The sequence below is a fragment of the Acipenser ruthenus genome, chromosome 10 (assembly GCF_902713425.1).
Source record: "Acipenser ruthenus chromosome 10, fAciRut3.2 maternal haplotype, whole genome shotgun sequence".
NCBI classification, from domain to species: Eukaryota; Metazoa; Chordata; class Actinopteri; order Acipenseriformes; family Acipenseridae; genus Acipenser; species Acipenser ruthenus.
In genome coordinates, this window is record NC_081198.1 from 22,034,800 (window position 1) to 22,059,028 (window position 24,229).

Below are 24,229 nucleotides of genomic sequence, written 5' to 3' on the forward strand. Positions count from 1 at the left end.
AATTCTACCAGGTTCTACCTCCCTGCTGCTGCGGGAGGTAATAAATGGGTTTTTAAACAGGATACCTACTCCGTCGGCTCTGGCTATGTTGGAGCCCGACCAGAAGGAGTCCCCCAGGGTCCAACTCTCCTTCAGGTCCCTATAATCAGGGCTCGACGAAATACCACACTCCTGCAGAAAGATGAGATCTGCTTTCAAGTTAGCTAGATAGTTTAGTACATCAAATCTTTTTTGTGTCTCCCTGATGCTCCTGACATTAACAGACACACATATCAGGGCCATCAGGGTAGCTAACAAGAAAAGGAGTCGCTGCGTCCACCCCATAGCGACTATGATTGGGAGGTCGGGACACTCTTCCTACTCTTAGCTCTACGCTTGCTTCGAGGGGGCTTGGGCTTATTTGCAACTCCCATCACCCCTGAGAAGGTACTCACTGCTGCCTCGTCCAAGAAGGCACCGTCTTTATATGCACAGTACGTGGAGTTGTTGGGGCTATTCAACTCCCCACAAGGTAAGTCTGGTGGAACTTGCTCAGGGCCCCTCGGAACGTGTGGGTCAGCTTTGTCCTGGGGGGGGGTTATGACAGACAGCATTCTTTGGCTGTTACCGTCTGTTGAATTGGAGCTGTTAGCAGACTTCTGGCTTACCGCGTCCAGGGGTATTCCCATGTCCTCCAGTGCTGTATCTAGGAGGACCTCTAGGGGGCCCCTGGTTTTGCCCATACAAGGGAGGGGGTCAAGGATGCTTTGAAGGGAGGCCCTTCGCTTGAAGAGGGTCATTGCTACAGAGGTACTGCTGGTCAGGGAAGGTGTTGACCCCGACCTCTCCCTCGGTGCATTAGTGAACACCTCTTCTGCGAGGTGTGCTAGGGTTTGTGCCAACGACTGGGAAGGCTGGCTGGGGATGCCCTGGCTGGCTGCTACCTGCCCACTAGGCGGCAGTGTAGCCGTCCCACTCGCCTCCGTCTCTGCCTGCGAGGGCAAGACTGGGGACTTTGTGTGGACATTAGCTGGTTTTGGATCTATGGGGGCCACCTGCAACTTGCTGTCTTTGATCCTGATCTTCTTTCTTTTCCCCCCCTCGTCTCTACCCTTTCTTTTCCCCACCCTCTGCTGGTTCTTCACTCCCTTCCCCTCCTTCTCACTCTCACTTTCACTGTCGCTTTTGCTTTCCTCCCCCACGGACTCAATCCTTATGGCGTCATAACGAGAGCCGAGGGGGAGTGCTGGCGCTGAGAGGGCCCTACTCAGGGGGGGGCCGCTGCTGGGTCCGGGCTCCCTCCCTGACTCGTGTTCTGCATCAGAGGAGCTACTGGAGGAGCTAGTGGAGTGGCTGTTGTACTCTCTCTCTGGGCTGGGGGAAGGGGTCCTCGTAAAACGGGACATGTCTCGGGGGCGGGGGGGTGAGGGGGTGCTGGTGATGATGGTGGTGCTGGAGTCTGGGTCTTGGATACTGTTGGTGGTGATGTGGACTGATCTTTGTTACTTGCTCCCTCTTCCTGCTCAGGCCTAGGCTTGTTCATGTTTGCCTTGCTGGCTCTGGCCATGTTGGCATAGGAAGAGGGGCAGTCCTTAAACAGGTGCCCCTTCTTTCCACACAAATTGCACTGCCTCTCTTCTCTGCAGTGGCTGGTCTCGTGGGGGGCGCCGCAGTTCCTGCACTTGACTACAGTACACGCGGCCGCCAGGTGTCCTAATTCCCCACATTTCCTGCAGAGTTTTGGCATCCCATTATAGAATACCAGCCCTCTGTTGGGCCCTAACACTATGGAGTTTGGAATGTGGCGGACGCCTCCAATGCCCGATGGATCAACATTAAGGCGTACCAGCCACTTTCTGGCTCCTGTCCAAACCCCATCTTCATCTGTAATTTTCCTCCCTTCTGATGACACCCTCCCATAGCGGTTAAGCCATGTTGTAATATCATAGTCGCTAACAGCCTCATTGAAAAATTGGACAGTAACAACTTTCATTTCTCTGTCTGTCAGTGCATCCACACAAAATTCTTTGTATGGAGCGAGATATTTATTCTCCCCCCAAAAGGACCACATTTCTTGTAACTTTTGGGGGTTCCTAAAACTGACCTCAAACACTTCCTTAAGCCCTGGCAATTTCACCAAACAATTCAAGTCAGAAGGGGAAAAACCCATACCCCTCTGAAGAATGGTCCGGCTGAACTCCAGTCTCGTCAGTCCTGGTTCCGTTTCATCTTGCTTGTTTCTTGTGAAGCGCACCGCATTGTGCCTCCTGGTTTCCTGGGTTGGCCGGAACGCCATCCTTCAGCTGGCTCCTCCGATTGGGGTGGGAGAAGCCTCTGGACGTCCGGGTTGTCTCTCTCTACGGAAAAGAGACAACGTAAGCAGCAAATCTGGGCAGTTGAAGGAACTATTACTTTAGTCCCTGAGGAGATGGTCGCCTCGCAAGAGGGACCCCCTCCCCAGGTGAACGGTGTCCTTCCCTGGCGGAGTAGGGGGCGCTGCTTGGCACCGAGACCACGTAGGAAGAATCGTGGCTGTGACGCCTCCTCGGGGTCCGGGGCCGCCCTCTGCTCCTCCCAGATGGCGCCCTCTGCTGGGCGCCTGCTGCTCTCTCGGTCTGGATCTCGATTACAATCAAGGGCTGGGGATGAGGTCGTCTAGGTCATCAAAGGGTCCTCAAAGGTCGTCTGGATGGTAGGTCCTCCTTCTCTCTAACTCCAGGAACGTCTGGAAAAGCCGGAACCGCCTGAAAAAGAAAAAAACGGGAACCGCCTGAAAAAGAAAAAACTGCTCTCAACAGTCAACAAAATCTTGAAAGACCCTCGGCCTGGATTGGGCAAGCCAAAACCAGACTGAGCATTAGTCTTCCAAAAAGTTGCCGAGCTGAAGAAAGCCAGTCAAAAATAAAAAAAATTCTGTTCCTCCTCACCCGAACAAACCTCTCACAGACCCTCGGAGGGAGCGGGCAATGCCACTACCCTCTAAACCTTAGTCTTAGAAAGATTTATTCGAACTGAAGAGAAGCCAGAGTATATGGCTGGCTAAGAAGGACCTGGCATAGGGACATGTTCCACCACACTTGTCTGGTTAGCTGCATGCTCCCAGGAAACAAACTGCTGCTGTCTACATCATCACCACATGTGAATAAAAGAAAGAAAGACAGCAAGAAAGAAAGAGAGAAAGAAAAAGAAAGAAAGAAAGAGAGAAAGAAAAAAAAAGAAGTAAAACGGCGGGAAAACTTGCATCAACACTGGCACTCTCCCTCCAGCAGGGGTAGACAAAATGCTCACAGGAGAGATCCAGATCTGACTTTGACCAACGTTAGAGAAAGGTGTGCACCGTTCCCGGAGGTACTGCAATACCGGGCCGATGCGTGGAGTGGACGGAGCAAGCCCCTGTTCCATCTCCCGATTCCAAAAATCAATTTAATATATGGTCCAATGATAGGGGACGTATCAGATATTAAACTGATAAGAACAGATTTTTTTTTTTTTTTTTTTTTATAAATTTTATTAATTAAATATTCACAATACCATATCAGTTACAATACCCTCTAGACAAATCAGCACATAACAAATCACCATTCATTTCCATATATCCTTTTACCTTACTGAATACGGACATATTACATAATTATACATTCATTCCATCCACATAGTTCCAAAACATTTTGTACAGGCAAGTGTGTGTCCTCAAAGAACATCCTTCACCCTGTCCCCGTGAAACCAGACCCAGACCCATCAACCAGCCCGGTGACCCATTCCATCCCATCTTCCCATTGTTCCAGATGCCATTCCATCTTCACCTTCTCCAGGTCTCCAGCAGCCACATCTCGCAACACATAATCTTTCACAATAGACAGCGCAAGTTGTTTTGTTTCAATTACAGTCAAAAGTTTATTTTGCAGCACCAACAAGTTCCTTACTTTCCAGATTGCATCCTTTACACAGGTAATCACAACCCATATTTTGAACCAAAGTCCTTTGGGAAAAACTTTTTTACTGATCCCGTAGAGCACCATCATATCATCCAAGATATTACTATCCAGAAACAGGTCAGTGAAACCTACTACTTCTCTCCATAGGTTTATTGCAAAATGGCATTCTCGAAACAAATGCAGGCATGTCTCCTCCGCCCCACAGCCCTCTCTGGGACATCTAGAGGTTCTCGAGAGATTCCTTGCATTCAACATTGCTCTCACAGGCAAGATGTCATGGGCCACCAGCCAGGACAGGTCACGATGCCGATTCACTAGGCCAGGATGGGCCACATTCCTCCACACCCTCTTTGGGTCGGCAAGCATAGCACCCTTGACTGAACACATTTGTTCCCTTTCCTGTACAAAAACAGATAGTTTTTTTTTATTGAAAAACACATCCTTTCCACACTTCTCCATATCTCGGTCTTTTAAAAACCTTTTAATAATTGCATAGTGATACGGTATCTCAAACGCAGTGGGAACAGTCAATGAGATATTCATTATTTTCAGACTCCTGAGATACGATCCCAAAAAAAACCTAACAAAAAACGCCCCTTTACAGACTCCATTTACGCACATATCAAAATGAAAACATACATACTTTATCATTAAAAACATGAATATATCTGGCAACCCTTTACCGCCCTTTAGCTTCCCTTTACCCACAATCTCCCTTCTCAATCTCTCCCATTTTGATCCCCAGAAGAAGTGGAACAGCTCTCTCCTGAGAACACAAACCGTCTGCTTGGCTGGAGGAAAAATCATAGAGGTATACAACAAAATAGGCAAAATGACAGCTTTAACAATCAGAACCTTCCCTTCCAGTGTGAGGTTCCGCAACTTCCAGTATCCCAACTTCTTCTTGACTTTTACACCCACCTCCTCCCAATTCTTAGTTCCATCACCTACAGCCCCAAAATTGACCCCCAATATTTTAATACAGTCCCTCTTTACATTTAAGTCCTTCCCGACCGCCGTATCCCACTTCCCATAAAACATAATTTCACTCTTCTCTTTGTTTAGCTTGGACCCAGATGCCTTACAAAATTGTTCTGTTATAGCTAAAACTTTACTCACAGATGGTTCGTCAACACAAACAACATTCACATCGTCCATGTAAAGGGCACACTTGACTTCCATCCCCCCACTCCCAGGGATTCTAAAACCAGTGATATTTTTCTCCTTTCTCAGAAGCTGCGCTAGAGGTTCCATACAGCATATAAACAGTAAGGGGGATAACGGACACCCTTGCCTAACACCACAGTTTATTCCAACTGTTTTAGACAAAACCCCATTTATCAATATCCTGCTCTCAATCCCTTTGTACAGCAGACCCACCCAGGCTAGAAACCTCTCCGGAAACCCCATCTTTAGCAGAATATGAAACATAAACTGGTGCGAGATCCGATCGTAAGCCTTCTCCAAATCTAAATTTAATAAACAGATCCTCATATTTCTGTCTCTCGCGTAACAGATGGTGTCACGAATCATTACCAGACTGTCCGTGATCCTCCTTCCAGGCACAGCACAGGTCTGATCCGGGTCTATCACTTCCTCCAATACATTTTTCATCCTAAGAGTTAAAATCTTACTAAAAATTTTAAAATCCACATTCAATAGACTAATAGGCCTCCAATTCTTCAAATCTTGTTTATCGTTTTTTTTAAAAATCAGAGTAATTATCCCTTGTCTGAAACTTTCAGGCAAGATCTCTTGTTTCCCAAACTCTTTAAAAACCAAAAGAATATCCCTTGCTATAATATCCCAGAATTTCAAATAAAACTCCAAAGGAAGTCCATCACTTCCTGGGACCTTCCCTCTTTTAAAACTTTTCATTGCCTTCCCCACCTCCTCTAGAGTTAAATCTTCTTCCAGGTGTTTCCCATTAACCACTTTCCCCTCCAAGGCCCTCTCCAGCTCCTCCATTTTATCTTTCTCCCCCTCCCTCTCTCCATATAGTTCTTTATAAAACCCCTCAGCCACACCCAACATCTCCTCAGTAGTTGAGACCACAACACCATCCTTCTTCAACCCTCCCATTGTTTTGCTCCCCTCAACAACCTTTTTGAAAAAGAAACGAGAACATGTTTCATTTTCTTCCAACACCTTAACCCGACTCTGGAAAATGACTTTTTTACATCCTCTCTCAAAAATGTCTTTTAATTCTTTTTTTACCTGATTTATTTCTTCATTAAAGTCAAAACCCCTCTCCCTCAATCTATAATATCGGTTTAATCTTTTACTTAACCCTCCAATTTTCCTCTTTTCTTTTCCAGCCTTCCTCTTGCCCACCATAATAAAGAATTCTTTAATCCTTTTTTTAACTTCTTCCCACCACTGCCCTCCTGTTTCAAAACACCCCTTCAGAGATCTCCATTCCTCATACCTCACCTGGAATAAGGCTTCTATAGCCTTATCCTCTAACAGTGAAATATTTAGCTTCCACACACCCTTCCCCAAAGTGACACATGCAACCAAATCAATTTTTACATTTAAAACCAAGTGATCCGAAAAGAAAACTGGGCTCACTGTACAGTCTATACATTTAACCCCCTTGCTCACAAAAACAAAGTCAATTCTCGAGCTTTGTGTTCCATTATCCCTCACCCATGTGAACCCCTTCTCATCAGGCTTGTGCTTACGAAATAAATCAATCAATTTAAAATCTTTAACAATCTCGTTTAGTACCAGCGAGGATTTATCCAATTTGAAGCCATCCTTTATAGGTGCTTTCTCCTCCTTCCTAAGAACACAATTAAAATCACCTGCTAATACCACTGTTTTATTCCTCACTAAAACACCTCTTAAATCATTGAATAACTCAGTTCGCTCATGTACATTTGGTGATGCATATACATTAACAAAAACACAATCTTTCCCCATATAACAAATGTCTACTCTCAAAAGTCTCCCAGACTTCACCACAGTACTCCCTTTCACCACCAAATTCCTATTTTTAATTAAAATGGCTACCCCATCAGATTTATTTTCATCAGACCCACTCCAAAAGGATGGCCCATATTTCCATTTCTTCCCCATGTCCAAATAATTCTCCTTAAAAGGAAGACCACACTCCTGTAACATAATCACATCAAAATTCTGACTGCCTAAAAAGGACAAAACAGCCTCACCCCTCAGGCTGCTCTTCATACTCCTTACATTTATAGTAGCCACTGAAAGCGCCATAATAATAATAATAATAATAAAAAAAAACATCCATTTTAAATCTAACTATAGCCACTACCAACATCTTCCAAGCATGGCCCTAGAAAAGGTGCCTCGTTCTGTTCTTTCACAGGATAATCTTCTCTTTCTGACCCTGAGGGGGAAGACACACCCTCAACCCCAAACTCACAACACACCACCCCATCATCCTGAGTCACAATATTTTTTTCCTGATCAGTTTCCTCAAAATAATCAAATTTCCTTTTTTTTGAATTTTCCAGTTCCTTCATTTCAAAGTCCCTGCTTTCATCCTCGCTCCCCAATGAGGACTCCAAACATATTAATAAATCACTTGCAGTACTACAAGGACTGCTGGGAATTTTGCACACCTCCTGCTGCAACTCTCCACCAGCCACCGCCCTACCAGGCCCCGCCTCCGGCTTCTTACTTTCAGCTGCACCTGTTTCACCCTCAATTACCTTCTGCCCCTCAGGACCAATCACCTTAGCATTCCCCACATTTGGATCTGACTCCACCCTATCCTCTTCCACCTCCTCACCTGATGAAGACACAACCAAATCCTCAACCAAACACCCTTTCAAAACGACTTTGTCCTTGTCCTGAACCTCTTTCCCTACATCCTCAGTAGTGCTTTTTTCCCCAACCTCACCATCTTTAACCACCGCCACACCTGCATTGTTGTAATCCTCTTTCAACATGTTAGCATATGATTTGGGGCAGTTCCTAAACAAATGAGATGTTTCACCGCACAAATTGCACTTCCTTTCATTCGTACATTCAGCATAGACATGGCCAACACCCCTACACTTTTTGCATATTATCTGTTTACAAGCCTCACGAAGGTGCCCCATTTCTCCACAGTTTCTACACAACTTTGGCTGACCCTGATAGTATACCAGCCCTCTATTTTCACCAAGCACAATAGTCTGAGGAATATGCTCCAAACCACCATACCCCCCATAGTCTGGTCTCTGTACTACTGGAATCTTCCAGGAACAAGTCCAAATCCCCTCTGCATCCATCACTTTCACAGGTGACCCTTTAACTGTACAAAAACGTGCTAACCAAGTAGCCACATCCTCTGCTTCCACTAGCTCATTAAACATCTTTACAAACACAGTTTTCACTCCAGTGTAACTTAACCTCTCTACATTAAACTCACTCAACAAACCCTCATATCTCTTTTCCTCATACCTTCTCCAAAAATATTCCATGACAGAAGAACTCATCAAGCTCACATCCCACCCCCTCCCTCCTGGAAGATTAATAAGACAAAAGATATCACCAGGCTTAAGGCCCAGCTCTTTCTGTAAAACTCGCTTGGAAAAATCAGTTCTAGTGACCAATAAACCCTCACTTTCTTTCAAACAAAACCTAGCACAATGGTGCCTCCGCACTCCTACCCTAGTAGCGGCCATCACCACAAAATTAGAAAAGAGAAAAAAACGCCACCAAAAAAAAAGATAAGCCCCCGAAGGGACTTACCCCCCAGCTTCCTTCCTCTGTCCTGTCCTACTCTCTCCTCACAGCAACCGCAAAGAACCAAACCAGAACCTGGGGGAACAAAACAAAAACAAATTATATAACACAAAAATATACAATTCTCAAATAAGTTTCCGCAACCAAATGCTATCGCTTCCAACCAAGAGATTCCCCGCACGCAGGTACTACACTTGATCTGAGCCAAGAGGCCGAGAAGCGATGGCGACTTGGCCCTTGCCCGGGGCCCCCCAGCCCGGACGGCACAGGGGGATTCAAAGGTGGGTGCAAAATTTCAAGCACAAGCAGACCCCAAAAAAACGGGCTGCTGCTTCCAGAGGGGAAATGTGCAATTTAAGCAGGAGAAAACAAAACAAAGCAAAAACACACACATAACACCAAAAACAAAACATAAACTGGCGGAGTGCGTCTTACAAATAGTCATGCCAAGCTGCTATGCTGTGCAAGGTGCCTTGGGTAACTACAACTGTGCCTCGCTGGCTGGCTGGCTTGCTAAAAAGGTCCTGGCATAGGGACATGTTCCACCACACTTGTCTGGTTAGCTGCATGCTCCCAGGAAACAACCTGCTGCTGTCTACATCATCACCACATGTGAATAAAAGAAAGAAAGACAGCAAGAAAGAAAGAGAGAAAGAAAGAGAGAAAGAGAGAAAGAAAGAGAGAAAGAAAGAAAGAGAGAAAGAAAAAAAAAGAAGTAAAACGGCGGGAAAACTTGCATCAACACTGGCACTCTCCCTCCAGCAGGGGTAGACAAAATGCTCACAGGAGAGATCCAGATCTGACTTTGACCAACGTTAGAGAAAGGTGTGCACCGTTCCCGGAGGTACTGCAATACCGGGCCGATGCGTGGAGTGGACGGAGCAAGCCCCTGTTCCATCTCCCGATTCCAAAAATCAATTTAATATATGGTCCCCTGATAGGGGACGTATCAGATATTAAACTGATAAGAACAGATACTACACTTGATCTTAGCCAAAAGGCCGAGAAGCGATGGCGACTTGGCCCTTGCCCGGGGCCCCCCAGCCCGGACGGCACAGGGGGATTCAAAGGTGGGTGCAAAATTTCAACCACAAGCAGACCCCAAAAAAACGGGCTGCTGCTTCCAGAGGGGAAATGTGCAATTTAAGCAGGAGAAAACAAAACAAAGCAAAAACACACACATAACACCAAAAACAAAACATAAACTGGCGGAGTGCGTCTTACAAATAGTCATGCCAAGCTGCTATGCTGTGCAAGGTGCCTTGGGTAACTACAACTGTGCCTCGCTGGCTGGCTGGCTTGCTAAGAAGGTCCTGGCATAGGGACATGTTCCACCACACTTGTCTGGTTAGCTGCATGCTCCCAGGAAACAAACTGCTGCTGTCTACATCATCACCACATGTGAATAAAAGAAAGAAAGACAGCAAGAAAGAAAGAGAGAAAGAAAGAGAGAAAGAGAGAAAGAAAGAGAGAAAGAAAGAAAGAGAGAGAGAATGAAAAAAAAAGAAGTAAAACGGCGGGAAAACTTGCATCAACACTGGCACTCTCCCTCCAGCAGGGGTAGACAAAATGCTCACAGGAGAGATCCAGATCTGACTTTGACCAACGTTAGAGAAAGGTGTGCACCGTTCCCGGAGGTACTGCAATACCGGGCCGATGCGTGGAGTGGACGGAGCAAGCCCCTGTTCCATCTCCCGATCCCAAAAATCAATTTAATATATGGTCCCCTGATAGGGGACGTATCAGATATTAAACTGATAAGAACAGATACTACACTTGATCTTAGCCAAAAGGCCGAGAAGCGATGGCGACTTGGCCCTTGCCCGGGGCCCCCCAGCCCGGACGGCACAGGGGGATTCAAAGGTGGGTGCAAAATTTCAAGCACAAGCAGACCCCCAAAAAACGGGCTGCTGCTTCCAGAGGGGAAATGTGCAATTTAAGCAGGAGAAAACAAAACAAAGCAAAAACACACACATAACACCAAAAACAAAACATAAACTGGCGGAGTGCGTTTTACAAATAGTCATGCCAAGCTGCTATGCTGTGCAAGGTGCCTTGGGTAACTACAACTGTGCCTCGCTGGCTGGCTGGCTTGCTAAGAAGGTCCTGGCATAGGGACATGTTCCACCACACTTGTCTGGTTAGCTGCATGCTCCCAGGAAACAACCTGCTGCTGTCTACATCATCACCACATGTGAATAAAAGAAAGAAAGACAGCAAGAAAGAAAGAGAGAAAGAAAGAGAGAAAGAGAGAAAGAAAGAGAGAAAGAAAGAAAGAGAGAAAGAAAAAAAAAAGAAGTAAAACGGCGGGAAAACTTGCATCAACACTGGCACTCTCCCTCCAGCAGGGGTAGACAAAATGCTCACAGGAGAGATCCAGATCTGACTTTGACCAACGTTAGAGAAAGGTGTGCACCGTTCCCGGAGGTACTGCAATACCGGGCCGATGCGTGGAGTGGACGGAGCAAGCCCCTGTTCCATCTCCCGATTCCAAAAATCAATTTAATATATGGTCCCCTGATAGGGGACGTATCAGATATTAAACTGATAAGAACAGATACTACACTTGATCTTAGCCGAATGGCCGAGAAGCGATGGCGACTTGGCCCTTGCCCGGGGCCCCCCAGCCCGGACGGCACAGGGGGATTCAAAGGTGGGTGCAAAATTCCAAGCACAAGCAGACCCCCAAAAAACGGGCTGCTGCTTCCAGAGGGGAAATGTGCAATTTAAGCAGGAGGAAACAAAACAAAGCAAAAACACACACATAACACCAAAAACAAAACATAAACTGGCGGAGTGCGTCTTACAAATAGTCATGCCAAGCTGCTATGCTGTGCAAGGTGCCTTGGGTAACTACAACTGTGCCTCGCTGGCTGGCTGGCTTGCTAAGAAGGTCCTGGCATAGGGACATGTTCCACCACACTTGTCTGGTTAGCTGCATGCTCCCAGGAAACAACCTGCTGCTGTCTACATCATCACCACATGTGAATAAAAGAAAGAAAGACAGCAAGAAAGAAAGAGAGAAAGAAAGAGAGAAAGAGAGAAAGAAAGAGAGAAAGAAAGAAAGAAAGAAAAAAAAAGAAGTAAAACGGCGGGAAAACTTGCATCAACACTGGCACTCTCCCTCCAGCAGGGGTAGACAAAATGCTCACAGGAGAGATCCAGATCTGACTTTGACCAACGTTAGAGAAAGGTGTGCACCGTTCCCGGAGGTACTGCAATACCGGGCCGATGCGTGGAGTGGACGGAGCAAGCCCCTGTTCCATCTCCCGATTCCAAAAATCAATTTAATATATGGTCCCCTGATAGGGGACGTATCAGATATTAAACTGATAAGAACAGATACTACACTTGATCTTACCCAAAAGGCCGAGAAGCGATGGCGACTTGGCCCTTGCCCGGGGCCCCCCAAGCCCGGACGGCACAGGGGGATTCAAAGGTGGGTGCAAAATTCCAAGCACAAGCAGACCCCCAAAAAACGGGCTGCTGCTTCCAGAGGGGAAATGTGCAATTTAAGCAGGAGGAAACAAAACAAAGCAAAAACACACACATAACACCAAAAACAAAACATAAACTGGCGGAGTGCGTCTTACAAATAGTCATGCCAAGCTGCTATGCTGTGCAAGGTGCCTTGGGTAACTACAACTGTGCCTCGCTGGCTGGCTGGCTTGCTAAGAAGGTCCTGGAATAGGGACATGTTCCACCACACTTGTCTGGTTAGCTGCATGCTCCCAGGAAACAACCTGCTGCTGTCTACATCATCACCACATGTGAATAAAAGAAAGAAAGACAGCAAGAAAGAAAGAGAGAAAGAAAGAGAGAAAGAGAGAAAGAGAGAAAGAAAGAGAGAAAGAGATTTTACATTTTTTACATTTACACCCATTCGTTTTTTTCATTCATTTTACATTTCTTTTAAAGATGACATTCATGCATACAGACATACATTTTGTTTTAAAAGCATTTAAAATACATTTAAAAACACCAAGACAATTGTGCTTTGTACATGGTTAAAACAGACACAGATTAAAATCAACATGAAAAAAACCTGTGCTGCTTTAAAAGTGACTGGAAAAAAAGAACCATCTATAAAAAAACAGTGTTTGTGAGGGCCGGGGAGTGCTCTCTAAAAAAGTTCAAAAGTGAACATAAAACTAGATCTAAAACAGGGACAGGGGAAAAGGGACAGTGTATAGAACAGTGAGTTAAAATTCTAAAATTTTAAAACACTTAAAATGTAACTTTTAATAGTTTACATTAAAAATCTTAAAGATACATAAAACAAAACAAAACAAAATCAAATAAAACATTCAACGTAAATCAAATAAAAGTCAATAAAACTGAAACAAAAAGACTACATAAAACCAGGGCACCGTTGAAAAACGGTCATGCCAGCTAAAAAGGGCGGAATGCTGGCATGACAAAATAAATAAAAGGCTTAGCGGTGCCCCGTAGTCCCGCTCCTAGGAGCTAGCGGTTCCAGTTTTTTCCTTTATTCCATCTTCACGTCCTGAAGTCCGGCGATCCTCCACTCCGCGCAGGCCTTGTCCTTCCCGAGGGTCCGGATGTCCAGAATTACAAAGTCCTTGATAAGAGTTTGTGCCCTTCTGGTCGTGGTGATAGTGTCTAGCTCCTGCTTGTGATAGACACAGACGTTACGGCCTTCCCACAGGATCTGCTTGACAACATTGATGACACGCCAAACGCACTTAGCTGTGCTGGTATCGATTCCTCCCGCAGGACCATAGAGCACAGTCTCAGCGGTCATCTTGGCCGTGTCAGCAAACCTGTTTAGGAAGACAGAGACAGAGAGCCAGACACTGCCAGCCACATCACACTCCCAGAAGATATGGGCTGGTGTTTCTCTCTTGCGGCACTTTGCATAGGGGCATGTTTCTACTTGGGCTAGTCCCCTCCTGAACATGAACGCTCGAGTGGGGAGTGCACTGTGGACGGTGTTCCATGCTATATCCTTCTGGACATTACTGAGGCAGCTGTGAGACACATTCTCCCAGATTTTTTGGCTTTGGGTGAGGGAGAAAGTAGCTACTTTTTCAATTTCCTGGGAACCGGCAAGATATTTAGTTACAGCCTTGTATTCCCAGGAGGCCAATTTTGCTTTATCTAAGCCCAATTTATATATAGTGTCCCTTAAGGTTCTATAATACAATGGGGGGTCCCAGGAGTACGGCACGGTGTTATCAATAGTGCAGAGGCCCAAGGCCCTGAGACAGGTGGCAAAATAGAAACGATTCATGTAACATACCTTCCTGTCCAGGGCCTGGATGTTCTTGATAGTTTGCGTGAGCCCCTGCACTCGGGTGAGCTGCACAACGTCCGGGACCCCCTTACCTCCCTTCTTGTCGGCTTTACTCAGGGTGGCTCGCTTTACCCTCTCCATCTTGCTGCCCCAGATAAAGCGGTGGATAATGCGGTCCACCACTTTTTTGGTGGTCCTGTCTGGGGGAAAGATTTTTCCTACATAAGAGAGGATGGGGAACAGTATAGACTTGGTTATTAATACTCTACCCGTCATTGTTAAGGATCTTGTGCTCCATCCGCCAATCTTTTTACGGACCTGGTTAATGGCCGCCGTCCAGCTCTGGGCCCCCGAGCTATTGTTCTCGAAAATGAGGCCCAGAATCTTGATTTTGTCCTTTTTGACAGGGTACATGTCCGACAGTTCCCTATCTACCTGCCAATTTTTAGACACGTAGACTTCGCTCTTGGACTTATTAATCACTGCCCCGGTCGCCGTGCAGTACTTCTCAAGGATATTACTAATCCGAGGTACCGACGATGTGTTGGTGCAAATGAGTGACACATCGTCCATATATGCTGTTGTTTTGACCTGGACCCCGTTGGATCCAGGCAGCTGGAAACCAGTTATATTGGTATCCCTACGAATTGCCTGCAGGAGGGGTTCAATGCACACGACATATAGCAGTGGGGATAGTGGGCAACCCTGTCTGACCCCTGACTGGATAGATATTTTACCAGTCAGGTGCCTGTTCACCAAGACTCGGGTACTAATGTTTGTATAGATGGTTTTAACCCACTCCCTAAGTCCAGGAGCGAATTTCATCTGGTCCATCACTTTGTACATATATTCATGGCTTACCCTATCGAACGCCTTCTCCTGGTCAAGGTTGAACAGGCAGAGGGGATGGTTCCGTTCTCTAGAATAAGCCAGAATGTCCCTTGTTAACATTAAAATATCCGTGATGGACCTCCCTGGGACGCCACAAGCCTGGTCGGGGCCAATGACCAAAGGGAGGTGTACTTGTAGCCGGAGCATCAGAGCTTTGGCTAGTATCTTGTAATCCACGCAAAGGAGGCTGATTGGGCGCCAATTCCGTAGATCTTTAACTTCCCCTTTCTTATGAAGGAGAGTAATTACACTCTCCCGCATAGAAGGGCCCAACCGCTTCTCCCTGTAGACCGCTCTGTAGACCTCCGCTAAATGGACTTTTAGCATGTCCCAAAAAAGATGGTAATACTCACCCGGGATGCCATCTGGACCTGGCGTCTTACCGGTGTTCATGGTCTTAACCGCCTGGGTGAGCTCCTCCAGCGTGAGTTCTGGGTCCTTCTCCTCCTCCTCGTCGTCCCGCACTGAGTCAGGCTCCAACTGGCTCAGGAACCACTCTATCAGGGTGTCATCTGTAGCTTTGATGTTATATAGGTCCCTATAGAAGTTCTCTACCACTTTTTTCACTCCCTCACTATCCTCTACTATCCTCCCCCTGCTGTCGAGCATGGAGGACATCAAGTGCCGCTTCTCCCTCGTTTTCTGGAAGAAGAAGCGAGTACACTTTTCGTCTTCCTCCATTTTTTGCACTTTTGCATTGTGCATGACCTTTCGTTGTTCCTCCCTACAAAGCACTGAAAGATCTAGCTTGGTCTGGGCTATCTCGTCGCTTACAGGGAACCCCCGAAGCTGAAGCAGGCTCAGATGCTGGAGGGCAGCATTCAGGTGTTTATATTTGGCCCTCCTTTCTTTTGCTTTCCTCTTGCCTGCTGCTATGAAATAACCCTTAGTTCTGATTTTGACCATCTCCCACCACTCTATAGGGGAGTTGAATAGGTCACGCAAAGTGGTCCACTCAACAAGCCTGCTCTTATAGGCTGCAGCTATGGAGGGGTCATCGAGTAAGGAGGTGTTTAATTTCCAAACCCCTGACCCCATCTGGGAGGTCTGAGGGACCTGCAATGTTACCTGCAGGAGCCTATGGTCAGAGAAGAAGATGGCCTGGGTGTCTACTGCCGTCTTCGTAAGGGAGCTGGTATGCAGGACGAGATCTATACGGGAGAAGGAGGTCCCAGATGAGCTCACCCAGGTAAAGGGAGGCACCAGGTCCTTACCTGCATCACACAGGGAGAAATCAGATATTACGGAGGACAAAACTCTACTAGAGCGGTCGTTGCGTGGCCTGCTCCGGTCTACGTCCCTCAGAGCACAATTGAAGTCACCTGACACGATGACGGGTACGTTCCCCAGCAGGAGTGGACGCAGCTGTGGAAAAAATTGAACTCTTTCGTTTTGGTTAGTGGGTGCGTAGACATTGACCAGTCTGAGGGGAGTGTTGTTGTATGTCACATCCACGCTCAGAATTCTACCAGGTTCTACCTCCCTGCTGCTGCGGGAGGTAATAAATGGGTTTTTAAACAGGATACCTACTCCGTCGGCTCTGGCTATGTTGGAGCCCGACCAGAAGGAGTCCCCCAGGGTCCAACTCTCCTTCAGGTCCCTATAATCAGGGCTCGACGAAATACCACACTCCTGCAGAAAGATGAGATCTGCTTTCAAGTTAGCTAGATAGTTTAGTACATCAAATCTTTTTTGTGTCTCCCTGATGCTCCTGACATTAACAGACACACATATCAGGGCCATCAGGGTAGCTAACAAGAAAAGGAGTCGCTGCGTCCACCCCATAGCGACTATGATTGGGAGGTCGGGACACTCTTCCTACTCTTAGCTCTACGCTTGCTTCGAGGGGGCTTGGGCTTATTTGCAACTCCCATCACCCCTGAGAAGGTACTCACTGCTGCCTCGTCCAAGAAGGCACCGTCTTTATATGCACAGTACGTGGAGTTGTTGGGGCTATTCAACTCCCCACAAGGTAAGTCTGGTGGAACTTGCTCAGGGCGATGGCGACTTGGCCCTTGCCCGGGGCCCCCCAGCCCGGACGGCACAGGGGGATTCAAAGGTGGGTGCAAAATTCCAAGCACAAGCAGACCCCCAAAAAACGGGCTGCTGCTTCCAGAGGGGAAATGTGCAATTTAAGCAGGAGGAAACAAAACAAAGCAAAAACACACACATAACACCAAAAACAAAACATAAACTGGCGGAGTGCGTCTTACAAATAGTCATGCCAAGCTGCTATGCTGTGCAAGGTGCCTTGGGTAACTACAACTGTGCCTCGCTGGCTGGCTGGCTTGCTAAGAAGGTCCTGGCATAGGGACATGTTCCACCACACTTGTCTGGTTAGCTGCATGCTCCCAGGAAACAACCTGCTGCTGTCTACATCATCACCACATGTGAATAAAAGAAAGAAAGACAGCAAGAAAGAAAGAGAGAAAGAAAGAGAGAAAGAGAGAAAGAAAGAGAGAAAGAAAGAAAGAAAGAAAAAAAAAGAAGTAAAACGGCGGGAAAACTTGCATCAACACTGGCACTCTCCCTCCAGCAGGGGTAGACAAAATGCTCACAGGAGAGATCCAGATCTGACTTTGACCAACGTTAGAGAAAGGTGTGCACCGTTCCCGGAGGTACTGCAATACCGGGCCGATGCGTGGAGTGGACGGAGCAAGCCCCTGTTCCATCTCCCGATTCCAAAAATCAATTTAATATATGGTCCCCTGATAGGGGACGTATCAGATATTAAACTGATAAGAACAGATACTACACTTGATCTTACCCAAAAGGCCGAGAAGCGATGGCGACTTGGCCCTTGCCCGGGGCCCCCCAAGCCCGGACGGCACAGGGGGATTCAAAGGTGGGTGCAAAATTCCAAGCACAAGCAGACCCCCAAAAAACGGGCTGCTGCTTCCAGAGGGGAAATGTGCAATTTAAGCAGGAGGAAACAAAACAAAGCAAAAACACACACATAACACCAAAAACAAAACATAAACTGGCGGAGTGCGTCTTACAAATAGTCATGCCAAGCTGCTATGCTGTGCAAGGTGCCTTGGGTAACTACAACTGTGCCTCGCTGGCTGGCTGGCTTGCTAAGAAGGTCCTGGAATAGGGACATGTTCCACCACACTTGTCTGGTTAGCTGCATGCTCCCAGGAAACAACCTGCTGCTGTCTACATCATCACCACATGTGAATAAAAGAAAGAAAGACAGCAAGAAAGAAAGAGAGAAAGAAAGAGAGAAAGAGAGAAAGAGAGAAAGAAAGAGAGAAAGAGATTTTACATTTTTTACATTTACACCCATTCGTTTTTTTCATTCATTTTACATTTCTTTTAAAGATGACATTCATGCATACAGACATACATTTTGTTTTAAAAGCATTTAAAATACATTTAAAAACACCAAGACAATTGTGCTTTGTACATGGTTAAAACAGACACAGATTAAAATCAACATGAAAAAAACCTGTGCTGCTTTAAAAGTGACTGGAAAAAAAGAACCATCTATAAAAAAACAGTGTTTGTGAGGGCCGGGGAGTGCTCTCTAAAAAGTCTTCAAAAGTGAACATAAAACTAGATCTAAAACAGGGACAGGGGAAAAGGGACAGTGTATAGAACAGTGAGTTAAAATTCTAAAATTTTAAAACACTTAAAATGTAACTTTTAATAGTTTACATTAAAAATCTTAAAGATACATAAAACAAAACAAAACAAAATCAAATAAAACATTCAACGTAAATCAAATAAAAGTCAATAAAACTGAAACAAAAAGACTACATAAAACCAGGGCACCGTTGAAAAACGGTCATGCCAGCTAAAAAGGGCGGAATGCTGGCATGACAAAATAAATAAAAGGCTTAGCGGTGCCCCGTAGTCCCGCTCCTAGGAGCTAGCGGTTCCAGTTTTTTCCTTTATTCCATCTTCACGTCCTGAAGTCCGGCGATCCTCCACTCCGCGCAGGCCTTGTCCTTCCCGAGGGTCCGGATGTCCAGAATTACAAAGTCCTTGATAAGAGTTTGTGCCCTTCTGGTCGTGGTGATAGTGTCTAGCTCCTGCTTGTGATAGACACAGACGTTACGGCCTTCCCACAGGATCTGCTTGACAACATTGATGACACGCCAAACGCACTTAGCTGTGCTGGTATCGATTCCTCCCGCAGGACCATAGAGCACAGTCTCAGCGGTCATCTTGGCCGTGTCAGCAAACCTGTTTAGGAAGACAGAGACAGAGAGCCAGACACTGCCAGCCACATCACACTCCCAGAAGATATGGGCTGGTGTTTCTCTCTTGCGGCACTTTGCATAGGGGCATGTTTCTACTTGGGCTAGTCCCCTCCTGAACATGAACGCTCGAGTGGGGAGTGCACTGTGGACGGTGTTCCATGCTATATCCTTCTGGACATTACTGAGGCAGCTGTGAGACACATTCTCCCAGATTTTTTGGCTTTGGGTGAGGGAGAAAGTAGCTACTTTTTCAATTTCCTGGGAACCGGCAAGATATTTAGTTACAGCCTTGTATTCCCAGGAGGCCAATTTTGCTTTATCTAAGCCCAATTTATATATAGTGTCCCTTAAGGTTCTATAATACAATGGGGGGTCCCAGGAGTACGGCACGGTGTTATCAATAGTGCAGAGGCCCAAGGCCCTGAGACAGGTGGCAAAATAGAAACGATTCATGTAACATACCTTCCTGTCCAGGGCCTGGATGTTCTTGATAGTTTGCGTGAGCCCCTGCACTCGGGTGAGCTGCACAACGTCCGGGACCCCCTTACCTCCCTTCTTGTCGGCTTTACTCAGGGTGGCTCGCTTTACCCTCTCCATCTTGCTGCCCCAGATAAAGCGGTGGATAATGCGGTCCACCACTTTTTTGGTGGTCCTGTCTGGGGGAAAGATTTTTCCTACATAAGAGAGGATGGGGAACAGTATAGACTTGGTTATTAATACTCTACCCGTCATTGTTAAGGATCTTGTGCTCCATCCGCCAATCTTTTTACGGACCTGGTTAATGGCCGCCGTCCAGCTCTGGGCCCCCGAGCTATTGTTCTCGAAAATGAGGCCCAGAATCTTGATTTTGTCCTTTTTGACAGGGTACATGTCCGACAGTTCCCTATCTACCTGCCAATTTTTAGACACGTAGACTTCGCTCTTGGACTTATTAATCACTGCCCCGGTCGCCGTGCAGTACTTCTCAAGGATATTAGTAATCCGAGGTACCGACGATGTGTTGGTGCAAATGAGTGTCACATCGTCCATATATGCTGTTGTTTTGACCTGGACCCTGTTGGATCCAGGCAGCTGGAAACCAGTTATATTGGTATCCCTACGAATTGCCTGCAGGAGGGGTTCAATGCACACGACATATAGCAGTGGGGATAGTGGGCAACCCTGTCTGACCCCTCGGAACGTGTGGGTCAGCTTTGTCCTGGGGGGGGTTATGACAGACAGCATTCTTTGGCTGTTACCGTCTGTTGAATTGGAGCTGTTAGCAGACTTCTGGCTTACCGCGTCCAGGGGTATTCCCATGTCCTCCAGTGCTGTATCTAGGAGGACCTCTAGGGGGCCCCTGGTTTTGCCCATACAAGGGAGGGGGTCAAGGATGCTTTGAAGGGAGGCCCTTCGCTTGAAGAGGGTCATTGCTACCGAGGTACTGCTGGTCAGGGAAGGTGTTGACCCCGACCTCTCCCTCGGTGCATTAGTGAACACCTCTTCTGCGAGGTGTGCTAGGGTTTGTGCCAACGACTGGGAAGGCTGGCTGGGGATGCCCTGGCTGGCTGCTACCTGCCCACTAGGCGGCAGTGTAGCCGTCCCACTCGCCTCCGTCTCTGCCTGCGAGGGCAAGACTGGGGACTTTGTGTGGACATTAGCTGGTTTTGGATCTATGGGGGCCACCTGCAACTTGCTGTCTTTGATCCTGATCTTTCTTTTCCCCCCCTCGTCTCTACCCTTTCTTTTCCCCACCCTCTGCTGGTTCTTCACTCCCTTCCCCTCCTTCTCACTCTCACTTTCACTGTCGCTTTTGCTTTCCTCCCCCACGGACTCAATCCTTATGGCGTCATAACGAGAGCCGAGGGGGAGTGCTGGCGCTGAGAGGGCCCTACTCAGGGGGGGGCGCTGCTGGGTCCGGGCTCCCTCCCTGCCTCGTGTTCTGCATCAGAGGAGCTACTGGAGGAGCTAGTGGAGTGGCTGTTGTACTCTCTCTCTGGGCTGGGGGAAGGGGTCCTCGTAAAACGGGACATGTCTCGGGGGCGGGGGGGTGAGGGGGTGCTGGTGATGATGGTGGTGCTGGAGTCTGGGTCTTGGATACTGTTGGTGGTGATGTGGACTGATCTTTGTTACTTGCTCCCTCTTCCTGCTCAGGCCTAGGCTTGTTCATGTTTGCCTTGCTGGCTCTGGCCATGTTGGCATAGGAAGAGGGGCAGTCCTTAAACAGGTGCCCCTTCTTTCCACACAAATTGCACTGCCTCTCTTCTCTGCAGTGGCTGGTCTCGTGGGGTCGCCGCAGTTCCTGCACTTGACTACAGTACACGCGGCCGTCAGGTGTCCTAATTCCCCACATTTCCTGCAGAGTTTTGGCATCCCATTATAGAATACCAGCCCTCTGTTGGGCCCTAACACTATGGAGTTTGGAATGTGGCGGACGCCTCCAATGCCCGATGGATCAACATTAAGGCGTACCAGCCACTTTCTGGCTCCTGTCCAAACCCCATCTTCATCTGTAATTTTCCTCCCTTCTGATGACACCCTCCCATAGCGGTTAAGCCATGTTGTAATATCATAGTCGCTAACAGCCTCATTGAAAAATTGGACAGTAACAACTTTCATTTCTCTGTCTGTCAGTGCATCCACACAAAATTCTTTGTATGGAGCGAGATATTTATTCTCCCCCCAAAAGGACCACATTTCTTGTAACTTTTGGGGGTTCCTAAAACTGACCTCAAACACTTCCTTAAGCCCTGGCAATTTCACCAAACAATTCAAGTCAGAAGGGGAAAAACCCATACCCCTCTGAAGAATGGTCCGGCTGAACTCCAGTCTCGTCAGTCCTGGTTCCGTTTCATCTTGCTTGTTTCTTGTGAAGCGCACCGCATTGTGCCTCCTGGTTTCCTGGGTTGGCCGGAACGCCATCCTTCAGCTGGCTCCTCCGATTGGGGTGGGAGAAGCCTCTGGACGTCCGGGTTGTCTCTCTCTACGGAAAAGAGACAACGTAAGCAGCAAATCTGGGCAGTTGAAGGAACTATTACTTTAGTCCCTGAGGAGATGGTCGCCTCGCAAGAGGGACCCCCTCCCCAGGTGAACGGTGTCCTTCCCTGGCGGAGTAGGGGGCGCTGCTTGGCACCGAGACCACGTAGGAAGAATCGTGGCTGTGACGCCTCCTCGGGGTCCGGGGCCGCCCTCTGCTCCTCCCAGATGGCGCCCTCTGCTGGGCGCCTGCTGCTCTCTCGGTCTGGATCTCGATTACAATCAAGGGCTGGGGATGAGGTCGTCTAGGTCATCAAAGGGTCCTCAAAGGTCGTCTGGATGGTAGGTCCTCCTTCTCTCTAACTCCAGGAACGTCTGGAAAAGCCGGAACCGCCTGAAAAAGAAAAAAACGGGAACCGCCTGAAAAAGAAAAAACTGCTCTCAACAGTCAACAAAATCTTGAAAGACCCTCGGCCTGGATTGGGCAAGCCAAAACCAGACTGAGCATTAGTCTTCCAAAAAGTTGCCGAGATGAAGAAAGCCAGTCAAAAATAAAAAAAATTCTGTTCCTCCTCACCCGAACAAACCTCTCACAGACCCTCGGAGGGAGCGGGCAATGCCACTACCCTCTAAGCCTTAGTCTTAGAAAGATTTATTCGAACTGTAGAGAAGCCAGAGTATATGGCTGGCTAAGAAGGACCTGGCATAGGGACATGTTCCACCACACTTGTCTGGTTAGCTGCATGCTCCCAGGAAACAAACTGCTGCTGTCTACATCATCACCACATGTGAATAAAAGAAAGAAAGACAGCAAGAAAGAAAGAGAGAAAGAAAGAGAAAGAAAGAAAGAGAGAAAGAAAAAAAAAGAAGTAAAACGGCGGGAAAACTTGCATCAACACTGGCACTCTCCCTCCAGCAGGGGTAGACAAAATGCTAACAGGAGAGATCCAGATCTGACTTTGACCAACGTTAGAGAAAGGTGTGCACCGTTCCCGGAGGTACTGCAATACCGGGCCGATGCGTGGAGTGGACGGAGCAAGCCCCTGTTCCATCTCCCGATTCCAAAAATCAATTTAATATATGGTCCCCTGATAGGGGACGTATCAGATATTAAACTGATAAGAACAGATACTACACTTGATCTTAGCCAAAAGGCCGAGAAGCGATGGCGACTTGGCCCTTGCCCGGGGCCCCCCAGCCCGGACGGCACAGGGGGATTCAAAGGTGGGTGCAAAATTTCAAGCACAAGCAGACCCCAAAAAAAAATGGGCTGCTGCTTCCAGAGGGGAAATGTGCAATTTAAGCAGGAGAAAACAAAACAAAGCAAAAACACACACATAACACCAAAAACAAAACATAAACTGGCGGAGTGCGTCTTACAAATAGTCATGCCAAGCTGCTATGCTGTGCAAGGTGCCTTGGGTAACTACAACTGTGCCTCGCTGGCTGGCTGGCTTGCTAAGAAGGTCCTGGCATAGGGACATGTTCCACCACACTTGTCTGGTTAGCTGCATGCTCCCAGGAAACAACCTGCTGCTGTCTACATCATCACCACATGTGAATAAAAGAAAGAAAGACAGCAAGAAAGAAAGAGAGAAAGAAAGAGAGAAAGAGAGAAAGAAAGAGAGAAAGAAAGAAAGAGAGAAAGAAAAAAAAAAGAAGTAAAACGGCGGGAAAACTTGCACACTGGCACTCTCCCTCCAGCAGGGGTAGACAAAATGCTCACAGGAGAGATCCAGATCTGACTTTGACCAACGTTAGAGAAAGGTGTGCACCGTTCCCGGAGGTACTGCAATACCGGGCCGATGCGTGGAGTGGACGGAGCAAGCCCCTGTTCCATCTCCCGATTCCAAAAATCAATTTAATATATGGTCCCCTGATAGGGGACGTATCAGATATTAATACTCTTTTATTGAGATTTTACATTTTTTACATTTACACCCATTCGTTTTTTCATTCATTTTACATTTCTTTTAAAGATGACATTCATGCATACAGACATACATTTTGTTTTAAAAGCATTTAAAATACATTTAAAAACACCAAGACAATTGTGCTTTGTACATGGTTAAAATAGACACAGATTAAAATCAACATGAAAAAAACCTGTGCTGTTTTAAAAGTGACTGGAAAAAAAGAACCATCTATAAAAAACCAGTGCTTGTGAGGGCCGGGGAGTGCTCTCTAAAAAAGTGAACATAAACCTAGATCTAAAACAGGGACAGGGGAAAAGGGACAGTGTATAAACAGTGAGTTAAAATTCTAAAATTTTAAAACACTTAAAATGTAACTTTTAA

General features: G+C 47.0%; 7 non-coding genes and 1 pseudogene across 7 annotated transcripts; all 8 read right to left on the reverse strand.

The window, feature by feature from the left end:
• Positions 1 to 3,305: 3,305 nt before the first annotated feature.
• On the reverse strand, positions 3,306 to 3,490 carry LOC131738534 (U2 spliceosomal RNA). Its single transcript, XR_009330010.1, has one exon. It is a non-coding gene; the product is annotated as a U2 spliceosomal RNA (small nuclear RNA).
• Positions 3,491 to 9,443: 5,953 nt separating this feature from the next.
• LOC131739004 (U2 spliceosomal RNA) lies at positions 9,444 to 9,634 on the reverse strand. Its single transcript, XR_009330172.1, has one exon. It is a non-coding gene; the product is annotated as a U2 spliceosomal RNA (small nuclear RNA).
• A 602-nt stretch (positions 9,635 to 10,236) lies between these two features.
• Positions 10,237 to 10,427, reverse strand: LOC131739299 (U2 spliceosomal RNA). The gene has a single exon (XR_009330467.1). It is a non-coding gene; the product is annotated as a U2 spliceosomal RNA (small nuclear RNA).
• A 599-nt stretch (positions 10,428 to 11,026) lies between these two features.
• On the reverse strand, positions 11,027 to 11,217 carry LOC131738295 (U2 spliceosomal RNA). Its single transcript, XR_009329859.1, has one exon. It is a non-coding gene; the product is annotated as a U2 spliceosomal RNA (small nuclear RNA).
• Positions 11,218 to 11,811: 594 nt separating this feature from the next.
• Positions 11,812 to 12,002, reverse strand: LOC131738325 (U2 spliceosomal RNA). Its single transcript, XR_009329889.1, has one exon. It is a non-coding gene; the product is annotated as a U2 spliceosomal RNA (small nuclear RNA).
• A 5,363-nt stretch (positions 12,003 to 17,365) lies between these two features.
• Positions 17,366 to 17,556, reverse strand: LOC131738326 (U2 spliceosomal RNA). Its single transcript, XR_009329890.1, has one exon. It is a non-coding gene; the product is annotated as a U2 spliceosomal RNA (small nuclear RNA).
• Positions 17,557 to 22,908: 5,352 nt separating this feature from the next.
• LOC131739005 (U2 spliceosomal RNA) lies at positions 22,909 to 23,099 on the reverse strand. Its single transcript, XR_009330173.1, has one exon. It is a non-coding gene; the product is annotated as a U2 spliceosomal RNA (small nuclear RNA).
• A 597-nt stretch (positions 23,100 to 23,696) lies between these two features.
• LOC131738686 (U2 spliceosomal RNA) lies at positions 23,697 to 23,851 on the reverse strand (annotated as a pseudogene).
• Between the last annotated feature and the right edge of the window lie 378 nt (positions 23,852 to 24,229).